Below are 17,541 nucleotides of genomic sequence, written 5' to 3' on the forward strand. Positions count from 1 at the left end.
ATTTAGCAAAATCTCTGATCACATAAGTGCAAGAATTTAGAGGGACATGGATTCAGGCTAATGTATGTAATTGTATGTCAAAAATATTTAGAACGCTCCTTTTTCCTCATTGTTCCATTTGTTTGTATCACATTTGACAGAACCATTGCTCTGTTGAACTCGCAAAAGAACAGTAGTTTGAACAGTTTCAGGCACAGATGATGACATTAAACCACTTATTTTGGACCCATACACTCGTAAATATTTGTAGTACATTTATAAAAAAAAAAAAAAAAAGAAACCACTCTTATTATTTTTGTCAAACTGTCAATATGACCAGGCAGTATGCATGAATAAAATGATCTGAATCAAATTCAGCCATCTTTTCTACATCAAATAGGTTTTTGTAAGAAACCACCACGCCCAAGGAAAAACAACCAATCAAGACTTGAGGAGCTTCCATAAAACTACAGTGGATTATCCACCTCCAGTTAGCAACAAAATTCCAAAAAGAAAGTACTAGACAGATTCTGAGACAAAACAAGGGTAAACGTAGAGTAGGAGCAGCCTTTCAGTTAGATGGGCCAGAGACAACTAAGGAGATTTCAAAGTGACGTTTAATTAGCCGCCTTACTGATCGACGGTTTAGCTTTTTCTTTTTTTAGGTTAAATTGACTGTACATTCCCAAAAATTCTACTTTTATTCTGTGTACCCAATATAGCGTGAATATTTATGCTCAGCTATAGCCTTTCTCAACACTCACATGCATATTCCATGAAAAGTATGACCATTAGAAAATATAGACATAAAATATGTTCAAGTAATACATAAGCACAGTGATTCAGTAACACGTAAAATTTTCAGTTTTCCTGCCACCATGTTTTTCTCAAATCATTCCCAGATTTGCTGTCAGTGGCTCCCTTAGGCATGACTGACACATTCACAACATCCAAGTGAGCCCCTGTGATGAAACTGGCGCATCAAAGCCTCACTCATGCGCATTCGACCATCTGTTGGCTTGCATGGTCCATGGACCTTGTTTGGACGTGTTTCAGCCAGATTGTCATGACATTCGTGTTCGTCACTGGGTGAACACGCACTCAAAAAGAACACATTGCTGTCTTTTTTTGTAATGGAGAAAACATGCCTGGAGAGAGTATGATTCAATGCTTTTTGGCTCTGTGCCCTGAAAAAATAAGATGCAGGCACATGATAAGGCATATGTCAACACAACTCGTGGAAGTGAGGCATTTCGCAATAATCCAAACGTTTACAATCCTGGGTGTTATTTAATGGTATGTTTTTCTCTCACGCCATGTTCTACTTTTTAATCACCTTACTCAAGGTGAATTGAAAATGTCCATGAACACATTTGGCAGGAGTGATATTTGATCTGAACCACAATTGTTCACATCATCTTCCTTTCAAAGAGAGAAAAATTCCTTTCTCTTTCCATCAAGGACGAAAATGGTTTCGGCTCCAATTGCAGACCCACTGCCTGGGCCAAGAGGTGACTTGCCTTTGCTCACCCAGCACAAATACGAGCAAGAAATGCTGTGCTCGGTGATCCCGCAATGCTGCAAATAAGCCCGATGCCGAGGCATCACCAAGGGCTCTATTTTCATCGACAGGCCAATGTGCTCTCAGCGTAAAAATCAGCGCATTTTCATTTTCGTGCCGGGGCTCACAAACTCGCACAGTCCAAGGCACTTTCCGAGTGCTCACTTTGCATCATTTGCAAATGGAGATCTCTTACTGTTCCTTGTAAATAAATATACTTTGAGCGCGCCGATCTCCTGGGCCGACTTCAGCAAGTCTGTTATGTTTGTACCATGTAGACCACACCCCTCACCTGCACTGAATTAAATGGGAATGAGGCAAGCCGCTTCAATTGGCTGTGTCCGGTCCCACAACGGCGCAAACGCCCATTTCTAACTGTGTCTGTCTACAAAAATGTCTACAAAAATGCCAAAACTCATCCCGCACACTGCTCAACATATACGTATTCTAATAATATTTAGTCACTCCTTCAGATATTATCAGTCCGGGCGAGGTTTTTGTCCACTGCATCTAATAAGCTCTCAGGTGTGAGACAGTCTAAACACTGGGAATTCTGGGAATGGGGAAAGATGTGATAACACCATACATGGGAGTAAACAGAAGAATAGTGACATTTTGAGGGGGAGGTTGCAAGAGGTGGGGTTCATAAGAGTGCAAACCCCCCATAAATAAAGCTAATGAAATGGCGTTTGAGTCTGGAGAGAGGTGGGATGGCTGGTTGAGTCTCACCCACTCTGATTTATCCTCAGTGTCCCTGGGAGCACAGCGGGTACATCCATTACCTCACTTCATCAATAACATCCTATGGACAGGGCCAAAGGCCCGCTTTCTACACCGACACCCACCCAAGGGACCGGCTCCGAAGACTCTATCGGCAGGGGGGGGGAGGGGAAGTCGGTGTAACGTAGTCCCACACAGAAAGTGCAGAGCAAAAATGTCTCGGCTTACTTTACATGAGCTGTGCAGCTCCACACCTAGACCAGAACAGTCTCATAACACACATACATATGTTACAAGCCATAGAAATGGATGCATATGTTTGTCCTCAATCGCATCCTCCCTGTGCATGATTAAGCTTACAGTACATTCTTCAAGTGAGACGTCAAGCCAGGGAACACGATACATGTGACACAGATAATGCACGCTTGAAGTCTCTTGCACTCGAAATGAGGTGAAACGTCACTAGAGCTTTATGGTGTGTGGTTAACAGAGCAGAGATAAGAATAGAGTGCAACAGCGGATACTGTAATTCAAGTAATCTGTGTCACACACCTCCCTCTCTGTATGTGTGTGTGTGTGTGTGTGTGTGTGTGTGTGTGTGTGTGTGTGTGTGTGTGTGTGTGTGTGTGTGTGTGTGTGTGTGTGTGTGTGTGTGCTTTAAAATGTGATTTTTCATCTTTCTTGCAGGGAGATCACACGGTAGTGTCCATGTTTGTGTCAGGGCTGATTAAACCTTTCCCTGTGGACGGGATTTTCCGCTGCGTAGCAAAAAGCAGAAAGCTCATGGCTCAATTGCTCCAAAAAGACACACAATTGCATTTTTGTCAATAACACATTTTCTTCCATGTGTTACTCAGCTATCAACAAATTATACGTTGGATTTTGATCATGTTGAGCGTATCACCGAGGGAGTCCGAATGAGAATGCCCATTTGTTTGTGATGATGTGCTTCAATATTGCCTTGAGGTGTCTAAAACAAGTGAATCAGTATGCTAGCTTTCTTTAAAAAAAAAAAACATGTGCAGTAGATAGAACACAGAACAGCACTTGCAGTAACTCCCCAAAGGGTAAACTGCGAACAAATGTGAAGTACTGTATTGTTGTTTGTCTGATGACACTTTAACGAGCAGCCGTTTACGCAATTATATGTGTTCTGACATGAATGCGGCTATCGATGGTTATGAATGATCTTTTTTTCTTAAAATCCCAATACCAAAGAAAACCTCTGCTAGCTACTTTTACCACAGAAATATACATATTATATATATTATATATTATATGTATATTACAAATATGAAATGATTTTGGCGTACTCTGGAAACCAGCAATGTGGTTTCAGGGCATCTGATGTTTAGTTTAGGTCCTTATCAGTTTAAACCTTCTGCAGAGAGATAACGTGTTAAAGCACGCAGGTTTTAGTCCAATATTGGACTTATAAACATCAACAAAACTATTCAGCAGCCGTTTGTGAAACACACATATTTTGACGGTCACATCTCCAGCTGCCGGAATGCTTCTTTCAAAAGAATTTTCATTTTTAAACAATCAAGACAATCTGCTGTCCCTGACTCAACAGACACTCAACTCTTACTGCGCTCTCAAGATGTACTATAAGCACTGACATATCATCGAAAGCTGTTTCGGTGAAATTGCCTTGTGAAACATTTGCAGTCTTTGTCATCAGTCAGTCGACATACCTTGCATATTTTCAATTTGTGTTTCCCCAAATAATGGAACGTCTCCACTTGTAAGAACAAGGAGAGTAAAATTGCTGAACACAACAGTTCTAGGTTTCTCTGAAGTTCTCACAAAGGCCCTAGGTACAGAATTACTCAATCTGTTGTGGTATACCATACAACAGCAATACTGCAAGATTATCCATGTTAAAGTATTATTAATTTTTGAACTCCATTTTCCCCAAACTTAGTTACATCATTGAAGACATCCGGTATCCTGACTATCACCCCTTGCAGAAGGTCTTACACAAATACTGCACTTCATGCCCTCACCCCCTCCCACACACACACATACACACATTTGTTAACAATACAAACTTCAGGGAGGTCTGCACTCTACTCTGTGGCATTATATTTAACATGAATAAACTATAGCAGGAATCACACAAACATAATATGGCCGTGACTCCCGAGTAGGTCCCTTTGGTGTAACAAAGACGTTTGCCAGAGGCAACACAAAATTAGAAGAATTTGTATTTATTTTCTGTACCACTTATACAGTTAAGGGGTTGTGGGATGCTGGAGCAGATCACAGCAATATTGGACAAAAGTCAGTCAACAACCTAGACTGTTTATTACCAGCCAATCGCCGGGACAAACCTTGACCTGCATTCACGCCAACAGCCAACGGGAACTGGACCCAGGCGAGCGAAGCGCTTACACCTCGTGGCTTCTTGTCTAAATTATATTATCAGCGTAAAAGAGATAAGAGACAAGGAGAGCACATAGTGCAATATGTGATAGTATGTATCTATGCATGTGCGTATAGGACTACCTATTACAGAAGCAATTACGGAGCTATTGTCAGAAAAGTAAAGTTCATCACACGGAGAGAGATATTTCCCATGTCGTTTCCTTTTCATTGTCGTCTAAAGCACACACAAAGGAATGTGCTGCCTTTTACGAGGGAGATATCTCATTCGGTTGCTTCTGCCTGTCTTTGCTGGCACCGAGGTCAAAAGGCATACGCAGCCCTGGCCGGGAAGTAGGGAAAGTCCATCAAAAAAAAAGCACTGAAACAGCGTCTGTGTCCTTGAAAGTGTTGATGCAGGAATACTGACTCACTCCTATTAGAATAAAAGCAAGCCTGCAAGTATCGCTGGAGCTTTTGAGCATTCATATTTGCGGTGTTTGTATTTCTGCTTGGTCTGGCCTTCTCTCCTCAAGCACAAAAGGCGTGCTCAGAAAATTATCTTTGCGACAGCATGATAGATGATTGTGTTAAAACAGATTTATGTGCTAGACACCCTACAACTAAGGCGAGTGCAATCGGCATCTCATTTTTAGAGTAACGCGCAGGACAGCCCGGTCCTTTGGCAACACACTTGAGAAAAATTCTATTGTGACTGGACTCCATTGTGAGGCAGTAAAAGAAAGAGTTCCGTGGTAGGAGACTAACAGGAGAAGAATTTCACTTGAGACTGCCAAAGCAAGTGAGTCACATCCGATCTGAGAGATTCTGGTCAGATGTGAGAGAGTGGGAGTTGTGTGGGCCGTGCAAATATGATCTAGAGGCTGCCTGCAAGCGTTTGCTTGTCAACTCTAAAAAATTAATCTGTCCACCTTGGAGGATCCTCAAGGCTTTTGTCATGTCATGAGTTAGTACTATGGGTCTTTGTGTGTACGGACAGGATGCAACATCTGAGCGTGGTCTACAACAGTTATTACACAATAAAAAGCGTAGTACACTGGATACATTCAAGTAAATAACTCACTGTGTAGCTTTATTCGAACAAGAGGCAATTTTGGAATGAGGCAAGGCGGAAAGTTTGCCACCACATTCAAAGATAGTAGTGTACTGGTAACAAAAAGTGTCTTTTATGCTGACTTTGAGTGAAAACTTTTCGAGCATTCTTTATTGATCTATTTATTTATGTATTATTATTATTATTATTATTTATTTAATTATTTTTTTCTGTTTGTTGGTTTATTTTTTTTGTCTGTTTGTTGTATGGACTTATATATGGCACTTTAAAGTGTTATTTGTTTTGCTTATTTTTCTTTTTTGTTTTGGATGTTCGAAATAAAGATATCAATCAATCAAAAAGTAGTGATGACGACATTGTGACATTCATGTGTACATTCAAATTCTTGGCACAAGAAAGCAGGCTGGGTGTCATATTTACTGCTTATAAACTCATTGTTTTACATTCATGGCCCAGAAGTGTTTTACTTATACTGTAAATATTTATCGTAGAAATTGCATTAGTCCTGCTTTAGTTTTGTCTATGACTGCCATGTCAAGCTCAATTTCCCAGGACGAAAATGTTCAGTTTTGCTAGTTGATATAAATTATGTTCTGCTTCTTCTATCAATCAAACTCCATCCTCACAGGGCCAGCGAGCCAGCGACGTTAGCATTTTTTCAATGTCTGGTTGGTCGCTCAGAGCAAACCTGTCACACACAACTTGGCTTCACAAATCACAGTGATAGCAATCTGCACACATTAACATATTTAATAATCAGCATTTCCGGTGTGTATGATGTAATTGATTGTATTTGTAGTATTTTTTTTTTCATGTTATTTTTAGAGTTGGATTATTTCCAGTAAATCGCCACTGAAGACCATAAACATGACCTACCATTGAAACAATTTCAGTTCATACTCACAAATTTTGATATGTTTTTACGACAGTATGCAGGCTTAATTCTATCTCTTTAGTGTACAATACGCTCGCCATCTCTGCCTCTTCCTGGTAATGGTTTGTGCCCAGTCAGGTGGCACTAATGTGCCCATTCTACTATGTTTCCTTCCAGGGGTCGACGGGGGGGGGGGGGGGGGGGGCTGGGTGATTAACACACAGGATGTGACCTTTAATCCACTCGTTGCTCCTCGCCGCAGTCATCTCCCCTCACCAGAGTTCGGCTGTGATAACAGATTATTAATTCATGATGCACCTTTGATGTGGTGTCAGACTGCACCAGGAATTATGCAAGCACAGGTACATAAACACAGCTAAAAAACCTTTTACTGTTTGGCTATTATATTTAGTATCGGCTCATATAAAGATTCGATAATTAATAATTAAGAATTGACCTGTTTTTTTTCTATTGTGAATGTGTCCTTGGTGTTCAGAAGCAAAAAATAGAAAAACATACGCACAACATAATAGCCCACTCTCTGATCAAATGTTTCCATGTGTTCATGAGTCTCCATTGTTAATGTTGGCACAAGATGTATCCCTCATCAGCTGTAAATTAGAGCATGAGAAGGAAAGATCCAAAGGCTGGTAACAAAAGAAAAGTAAGCTTGAGCACGATAATCATGACAAAATTTGTGTTCCACTATTGGGTTGCGTTTAAGGCAGCGTAACTAAGCGTAAAAGATAATAATTATTTGTTGTCTTGGATTCTATGCAGACAATTATTACAAATATCGATGGCCTATTATATTCATCTTGACGGAACAGACGATGGCGAGTTCTAGCAGTCAACAATACTGGATTTCTCCTGATTTAGAAGACACAGAAAAAAACTAAAATAAATATTGGATTTCCATACATCAGCTGGAAACAATCATGACTCAAAAATGCTCTGCATGCCAGATGTGTATGGGGGGGGGGAGATATATTTCATTCTTCTGCTGGGGGAGCACATTAGTCGAGATCAGATTCTATGGGACAGATTAAATGCAATGTCACACCGATATATCGAGCTGGACATAAGTCACTGGTTGTATTACTTCAAATAATGACAGGAAATAATCAATGTTTTTTCCTGTAGTTTCATGAATACATTTGATGGCACTTAACGATGATTACGACCTGACAAAGGTAACGCGAGAACATGAAACCTCAAAATGTCCCTCGTCCGAATGGAAAGATATAAATAGTCAAACACTGTGCATAACAGAGATGAATAATAAAGCAAGACAGTCCCTTTGTTTATTTTCTTTGCCTGTGTGATGTGAATATGAAAAGGGAAATAGTTAGACTATGACAAACGTTACACCAGTAAAGTTGAATGAGTTCTTCCTCCATCCCCTTGAGCACCCCACCTCTTCCTCCAATGTAAGGCAAGAGGACTCCATTGCCTCATGACTGTGTGTGCATGTGTGTGTAAGTGTGTATATGTGTGTGAGATTTATGTGTCTTTTCCAGACTCAGTTGGAGCTGGGAACATAGAGCCTACCCCCACCCTCCCCCCACTTACCCAACAAAGCTCTCTGAAAATGTGTGTGAGAGGTTTTGGGGGATGTTCCCCCGAGAGGCAAATAGAATTAAGGAGCCAACTGGAGTCACTGAAACTATGCTCGTCCTAGTCGACTTAGAGGAGAAGCACACAACCGAGCCTCTCGGGGCTCCTTCTAGCAAGTGCCTCTGTTCCTGCTTATATTGCTGCATGCCCTTGTAGTTGTAACCATAGTGATACGATTCATTTGCAGTGGTGGTTTTTTTTTTTTTATGAGTGGCCACTTTTATGAGGCATAGTTCAATGGCGTCAATCATAACTACCCAATCCACTATTAAAAAAAAAAAAAAGAGAAACATTGGCAAATGCTAGTCAAGCCCATTAACGCACATTGCACCATTTACATTTTGGATCTCATTATTACGCATCAAATCATCCATTCGAAACCTCTTATACTGTTCAGGGTTACGACTGAGCTGTACCTCGCCCAAAGACTGCTGCGAAAGGCCCCAGTTCTCCCGTAACCTTCGTGAAGATAAACGGTGCGTAAGATGAAGGAATGAAGGAATATTATTTATTTATTATTGTACAAATGTGTTCTCTTCCAATAGTATATTTGCTTCACTGCTTCTACATCCAGTGGAGTTGTTTTGATCACACACCAATATGTCAAAAGGCTAAACCCACATTTGTATATCAATAATGACTTTTAAAAGCGGCTCTTGGATAAAAAAGAATAAAAAAATATTCATGCATATAGAGTTGCGCAAATTGTAGCTATCCGTTGTTGTGGCTTGTTGCTTCAACAATGTAAATACCCACAATAATGTAACAAAAAAAAAAAAAAGCTGTTGCTGTGTAAAGAAATTTAAAAGTGTTGGATAAACAATGGATAAAGCAACCACAAACAAAACACACCCATCATTAGTTCTTACGTCACACATTTATTCTGGTCAGACTGCAGGTTGGAATCCATGAGGACATCTCATGTTGCGCATCAACACTTCCATGTGGGCAGTGTGAGCTTTAAGTAGGTTAGAGGAAGGCATGCGCACTCCACTTGCTTCTTGGAGCCCTCCAGGCGGTAAATGATTGTGTCAGAGAGGCCGCTGCTCATTATCGATGTGCTCACTGGCTGCAAGTCGGAGCAGCGGAGCAACTTCTGCGGCCCGGCAGCTGCCTCGTAAAGGCCGTGGGTGATGGAGAATGTTATGGATCAACTGTAGCAGCATAGCGTGCACAGTAACGTAGAGCGGAGCACAATGCATCGCTTTGTATTGATCCCATCACAGCAAAGTGTGGCATTTACATGCTGTTTTATGTCGCTGCAATGATGATGGCAGCAAAATTGAGCAAGACTGCTTCGGAAAGCCAGATGTTCAGGTCTACTGCTCTAGTTCTTTGGACTGAATAATATTGAAGACTGAAACTGGGATTCGAGTGATTTCAGACATTTTATATGGCCTCGAGAACCTGGTTATTTACGTTTGCACACCCAGGAAGAGGTCAAGCGAACCGCAGCAACAGTAGCTTGCAGATCTGCAGGTCGCAGTCTTTAGCTGCCACATTTGGATTAAAAACTAATTCAATTCAATATAGAAGCTATAATATGGACCATTTCAACCGCTGGTTTTTTTTTTATCAAATATTTTTTAAACTGTATTTTTTTTTTTACCACCTTCTGGGTCACAACAGTTAAGATTAAGTTTTTAAAAATCAGCCCGAAATTTTCTTTACTATTATGTTGTATGTGCCTCCACTAGTCTAAACACAGCATTTTGATGAATGTTTCATTTGCGGAATATGAGTTAGGCAGCAACATTTTTATGTATCTCAGAGGACGCAACTGAAAATAACATCGCAGTTGCCCATGAGTATATTACTCCTTAAAAAAACTGCAGCGGACTAGACATGATATGCCAGAAATCAAGTCTGGCTAGACTCGTAAAAAAATAACTGCTTAATGATGCAGCAGTAAAATATACACATTACTAACCTGAAGCACTTTCATTGTGACTGGATGCCTTTCATGTAATATGAAACTATGGGATCGTTTGTCAGCCTGATTTGGCGATGATGTTGAACCTGAATTGAAAGTGAGGTCCCATATGTACCACGCAGAATCAATGTTTCATTTCAAAAGGTGTCCCGCGTGCGCTTAGACAAAGTGTGTCGTGCACATCAAGATGGAGTTTGAAACCTCGCATACCTTGTGATATTTCCACTTGAGGAGCACACGCTCATATGGGGGATGGGTGGCGTATGTAAGCAAAGGCATATGATCCACATGCTGCATGCACCTGAGTAGTCTGACATTGAATTCTGCAATCTCAGTTGGGCAAGCTCCTCAACCAAGACACGTGTTTTCAATCTAGGTCGGCCCAATCCAGGCGTTGCCTAGAATTCCGTGAGAGGTATCAGGCACACAGAGATAGAACAAAGCGATAAACTTCAATGATGTATCCAACAGGGATTGCCTACCTATTACAAATAGACTGCTACTTCCTTGGTACTGATGAACAGAAAGGGTTAGCAATTTGAAATAGCAAATTTTGTCGTCAATCAACAATATAATGTCAACGTCAGAATGATGGCTCATTAGTTCATTTCATTATTTACATCAGATTGTCATGAAGATGTTTACTTGTTTACCTTTTGGCTTTGACATCAGAAAGTCTCGGCTGATCACGTCATGGGAAGCTAAACTTGGCCTGGGAGGAACATGATGTAAATTATCCCCACGGTTTAAGGAACAGGCCGACTTACTCGAATGTTTCATTTTCTGGCACTCTGGAGTCTAACAAATGAAATGTTCTTTCTTTTTAAGTTGACACCGGCAAGTCATTGCACACATTTGTGCATTTAATGGAAAATTTCATGCGAACACTTTTGCAATCGAATGAAATCAGCTACAACGCCAGTCGAGATCAATTGGACTACAAATAATGATCATTTTTAATGACACTGTCAGAGATGTGTCTAACAAAACATTATTGTGGTTATTATTTTTTTGGTACATTTGAACATTTTTTTGCCTTCAATCATTGACATATACTGTATGTATTGTTTAGTGACACTTCACACACATCTCACTGTAGTCTAATGGGCTCAAGTTTCCAGCATACTGGAGTGAACATGTTGAGAGGAAGAGTGGGGGGGGGGGGGGGGGGAGACGATGGAGAGCCGTTGGTGGGGGCGGATCAGGACAAGATCAATGGGTGTGACGAGGAGTGCAGGAGGCAGCAGGGGCCTCCAAGTAGGCCAATAAATAACATCCCAGTGAAGCAGCCCCCGCCCCACCCCGCCTCTCGATCCCCCCTGGCCCAGCCAACAGGGCCCCTTTTAGATTATCGGCCACCATGTGGGAGGGGGATGGAAGACCATGGTGCACAATACACATCTCATACGGGATCGTCACTCACCTCCTGCTTCCATTTGTTGCACATTCATCTTTCAACATGTGTGTGAGTTTGTTTAGGGGGTGGGGACTTGGTGGAAATGGGGGTGGTAGCGACTTGCAAGAGGGTTGAGGAGGATATGAGTGGAAATGGAGGATCCTCTACTTTTTTTTTGTTCCTTCACCCCATTTTGGCACATCCACCCACGCTCTTCGAAACACTACTTTATATTCTGTCATGTCACTTAATGGGGGCTTAAATATTAGCCACAACAACTTGTACACCAAGGCTAGAAGAGGAAAACAAATTCTTGCAAACAGTCAGATCTGCCTGAAAGACAGACCATGATTTTTTTGGTCTCAAATTTATCTATTATTATTATTTTTTTATTTATTCATTAAATTGACTGTCCTATATGGATGGCAAACTCTGATCTTTTTTCTCTCCATACAACTCTGTAAGAAAATATGCTGCATGTAAACCTTTGATGATATAGATTCCACCAAAACATATTTTTTTCACATTCAGTATGGGCCTGATAATCCTTTAAAGTAAGGTAGTATGAATAAAAATGCATTCCAATTAACTACATTATTGTCAGAGCTGCTTCCCAGGCTGCATACGATTTGAAGTATAAAATGACTGCTGTTTTTTTTATTTTTTTTATTCCAAAATGGTTTAAGTAAAAAAGAAACATCTAAGCGATTCTAAAATAAACATATGACCAAAATGTCACTCAGTAGAGCACAGAGCTCTGCTGAAGTTTTGCAAATTTGGTATGTACAATGTGACAAGCATTCCAATGCCGGAACAAAACATTTAAATCAATTAAAACTGTGACTTTCAGCATTTCTTTTTCATTGACTTACATCCTGGGAGCATTCCACGAACGTCACAACAGTTGAGCTACACTCCAATGTGTAGGTGGATGTAACGGTCTGATGATGATGATGAAAACTTTTATTTGAACATTGAAATGTCAGCTGTCACTCACAATACAATACGATGTACGCTTCAAGGCATTCAAATGGGCTGTTGGTGGAAGTCCGGATGTCTGCCAAAAGTCAGAACCTGTAGGTAGTTGTGGCCACAGCAGGTTGTTAGCAGAGATGATACGGGGGTGACTTTAGTGTCTGCCAAAATTCTTAAGTGAAGGCAGCGGCTACAAATGACTAACAGATGCTCTTGGCTGAGAATTACCTGTATGCCTGAACAATCAGCCTGGACTTTGCAGGCACAAGTTGTGACCTCCATGAAACTATGCTAGGAGAGTTTTCGGATGTCGGCAGTAATGAAAAGACAAATTATGGAAAATGTAATACACACACACATATATATATATATAATGATATATATATATATATATATATGCGTATATATATTTCTTAGGTAGGTAGTAGGCATGTAGGTCGGTGGATGGATGGATGGATGGATGGATGGATGGATGGATGGATGGATGGATAGATAGATAGATAGATAGATAGATAGATAGATAGATAGATAGATAGATAGATAGATAGATAGATAGATAGATAGATAGATAGATAGATAGATAGATAGATAGATAGATAGATAGATAGATAGATAGATAGATAGATAGATAGATGGATGGATGGATGGATGGATGGATGGATGGATAGATAGATAGATAGATAGATAGATGGATGGATGGATGGATGGATGGATGGATGGATGGATGGATGGATGGATGGATGGATAGATAGATAGATAGATAGATAGATAGATAGATAGATAGATAGATAGATAGATAGATAGATAGATAGATAGATAGATAGATAGATAGATAGATAGATAGATAGATAGATAGATAGATAGATAGATAGATAGATAGATAGATAGATAGATAGATAGATAGATAGATAGATAGATAGATAGATAGATAGATAGATAGATAGATAGATAGATAGATAGATAGATAGATAGATAGATAGATAGATAGATAGATAGATAGATAGATAGATAGATAGATAGATAGATAGATAGATAGATAGATAGATAGATACTAGTCCTGTGCAAAAATGAGTTCAACACCAGATGCCTTTCCTAACACAAGTCTTGGCAGTTCGGACCGGCCTACAATAGTGATACATTGGAGTTCTGCTTCGCTCAAAGAGAAGAAAATGGAAAAGGTTCATGGCACCTTTCTGCCAGATTCTGCATTGAAAGGTAGCAAATGCACCACTTTGAAAGTGTGCCAGCCAAGTTGCCATGTCTACCTGACACGTTGACACGTTTTAAGAACCTCAAAGGTTTTACAAGATGGCTTCATAAGACTCACTTGATTTCCATTGGGGTGCCGAAACTTCTTCAAAACTCCAATAAAGCACCACACAGCTGTGCAAAGTTCAACACCTTCATGCCTTCATGTCAAGAGTTTTCTCTGTATTTACACTGCAGATTTGTAGAACCCAGCCGCCAATGCTGCTGAAATATCAAACACTTCCTCGTGTTTGCTGAACAAATGCATTTTATTTATTGGTGTCTTGGTGCGTTCAATAGAAAATCCGATACCCTGCACAATGGCTGCATCATTCGATTTTATCCATAATATTAAGTATAGGCGTTCATCTACCCAGACAGCATGATTCATTTCACAATGTATGAAGAAAGGGTGAAAAATAGATCCCAATTCATTTTCAATGACCAGTCATCCATTTTCAGTGCTGCATGGAAATGTACTTGAAACTATCTCAATTGTGAAAAATACAGTCAGCGTCTCCTTCCATTCAAATGCATCCCTGTGGTGCGCTCATTCTCATTCAAGCAGCCTTTAAGAACCAGCTGCTGCTTAGTATCCAGCAGTGGCTCACATATTATTTCTGAAAGCATGTGCAAAGTCCATTTCCATGATGGAAAGCACAGATGAAGTTTGGAGGTGTATATTTATCCATCCTAAATGGTTCTGTGCAGTGTATATTTGTAGAAGGACAAAACACAAAGGAAAAAATGTGTCATATAACACAGCGCAGATGCTTGAAGCATTCCCGCCTTTTTAAATACGATACCCTGTCGATTTTTTTTTTTTATCCTTGTCTACAATTATTACTTAGTAATTACATGCATTGCTGCCTGTCAATTTTTTTTTTTTACCACCACCACTACCACTGATGTGGTGTTATGTGTGTTTGTCAAATGGCATTAAAAATACTCACCTCAATCAGCTTTGTTTCGATCATAGGGAAATATATAAAGAGGACAATTGTGAATCTGTCTTTAGTGCATCCAAGCAAACCCATGTTGCCAGACACAAACAATTATTTGAATTGCAACGTTGGCTCTCTGAATGTTGAATAAAATTAGCACAATTAGGAGAGAATATATCTGTCACCCCCTTTCTACCTGTACTTATTCCAGCTGACTTTTGCGAGGTGCTGGGGATGGGGTGGGGAGGGGTGGGCTTACGCCATGGATGGCATCACTTGTCAATGACAGGATTGCCAAATGAAGGAGATGCCAGGCAAGGGGCTAGTTACACCAAGTGAGGTGGATCTTAACCATGTTTGCAGGTGGCTCAGACCTAGACCTGCCTGTCATCGCTTCTTCAATCAGAAGAACTCATCGAATGCAGTTTTGTGCAGTTTTTGTGTGAGAGCCTTTTAATACTCAGCATCTCTGATGAGTTAAATACATTTTTACCTCTGTACTTTGTATTAGATAAATATTGTGTGCTGTTACAGTTAATTCTGTTTTTGTTCAGTATTGTTGGTGTCTTTAATTACAACAGGATGATGGTGAAAATAGTATCAATGAGTTTTAAGACTAAGACATTGATTCATATCAAAAGCTCATGTTTTTTAATGCCTTAACGACACTGAATAATAAGTGTTTAGAACTGCAGAGTTTGATGCATAGGTGGAGAGAAAGTCTGGCATGCACTAGCAGACACATACTGCAATCCTCTTTATGGTTCACAGCCAGTCGCTTAGGAGCAAGCACTGCATAAGAGGCTTGCGCGGACGATCAAAGGAGCCATCGTATGCTGATACATTTGGCCTGGAGACGAAAGAGAAGAGACAAACCCGTGGAGATGGAGAATGATTCGCATGGAGGACAAAGAAGAGTGGGTGCATGGGAACAGTGGAGATTTATACTGCTGCATGACGTTCTCAGTGAGAAAATGGAACGTGGCAGCTTTCTTTTTACATGATGAGCATTTTGTGCCTGTCACACACACACAGACTGGCTGAATTCTGGCGAAATCAGCCAGCAGGGCGGTGACTCACCAATTTGTGTAATACAACAACCTGCTCGTACAAGCCTCAAGGAGCATGACAACGTTGAAGGCAAAGCAAAGCAAGGGAGGCAGCTTTATTCATATATATTTTTTTTAAATTGTTTTCAAATAGTTAAATAGCTACCGTGCTGCTCCCTGCAAAGACACCATCAGGGTAAAAAGTATCAACACTGGAAAGCAAGCAACAATTTAACAGTATATGTTGCCGGCTTTGGGAGCCACACCATCAACAACGCAAGCTCATTAAACACAGACCCTTCCAACCCTGTGATTTGCACCAAAGGGGGTCAGGTGGTTGCCAAGGCAACCTTTCAGCTTAAACGGCCTGTGTCTTTCTCTTGAATATCACAGGCAGCTGTGTGATGGTGGGATCGGTGGACCATTAAAGTCATTATGATCAGGATCAAGGTGCAGTCATTCCTTCCCACCTGGCTGACATCTCCTCCATCCTCCCTTTCGCATCAAATCCCCTGACTTCCTCGTCCCTGCATCTACCAACCTGTTTCTAAGGCAACATGTAGACAATCTCCTTGTGTTTGTGTCAACACGCATAATGAAAACATCATCCGGGTTTTCAGGGGCTGTCGATCATTTTGGCTAAGTAGCGATAGGTAAATCACAATGGCGAAACCACAGCCGTCATCTGATTCTGACAATCTTCACACCAGCTTTAAATATCCTATTCAGGTTAAACGGCTCACGAAGGACAGAAGACAATGTCGATGTCTTTGCATACTTCTTTCAATGGAAATTTTACTTCCTGTAGTAGACGGTGTCGTCCATGTCTACACTGTCGAGCGTGAAGTTTAATATCGGGTTTATGGCAGGAAAACGATGGCACATTTATATAAGTCTTTCCTGTGGGCCTTCCCCACGCACACACACACAGCCACGCCGAGTGGGATGTGTGATGCCAGCTAGCGACATGTTTGAAATGTGCTCTGAATAGTCCACTCTCCGTAATCACACTACGGCAGCTCAAATCCTTTGAGGTCTGCCAGCTGTTTTGTTCGACAGCTTTAATAAATTAGCTCTTTTCAAATCGGACTTCTATCTAAAGCATTAACCATACTTTATGGGTGGGTATGCATATTTGATGTCTTTCATTCACATCTTGTCACTGTGACACCTGGGTGCATTTTTCACTGCCTGGACAAAAAAAAGCACCCGAATGTAACTAAGCAAATAACTGTTCTTCTGTATAATTAAAGTGGCAATTATTGTCTTTAAAATGTCAACTTGAGTTAGTTATTCAACCGGTTTTTTTTTTTTATTATTATGCACAAAGGCATATGCTGTGATGGTGGAAAACATGCTCGTCTGTTACTGAAGGGTTATAAATTGCATTAAAAAAAAACAAAACTATGCAGATGGCTGAAACTGCAAAAATTGGCTTTAAAGCTTTCCAAGGCAATACAAACTGAATAGTCGTGAGTCATTGTGTTTTCCAGGAAGCGATGCGATTGGAAAACAACCAAAATGAAAGTAACATTTTCCCACACATGATGTGAAAAGAGCTCAAGGAATTGTGACTGAACAGCTGCATGGATTTGAGGGAAAACAAAAAGGAATCATGCAGTGAACTGGGGGGGAGGGTTTTGATTATAAAGGATCCTTAAAGATGGCACAAATAATGAATGCATGCATGCATGCATGCATGAATGAATGAGTGAATAAATAAATAAATAAATAAATAAATAAGAGGCTTCAGGTTGTTTTTTGGCACTTCCAAGAGAAGGCAGTCTGTGTGTTAGCCACTCC

Source organism: Syngnathus leptorhynchus, chromosome 4, assembly GCF_054491065.1.
Source record: "Syngnathus leptorhynchus isolate UIUO chromosome 4, UIUO_Slep, whole genome shotgun sequence".
Lineage (NCBI taxonomy): Eukaryota > Metazoa > Chordata > Actinopteri > Syngnathiformes > Syngnathidae > Syngnathus > Syngnathus leptorhynchus.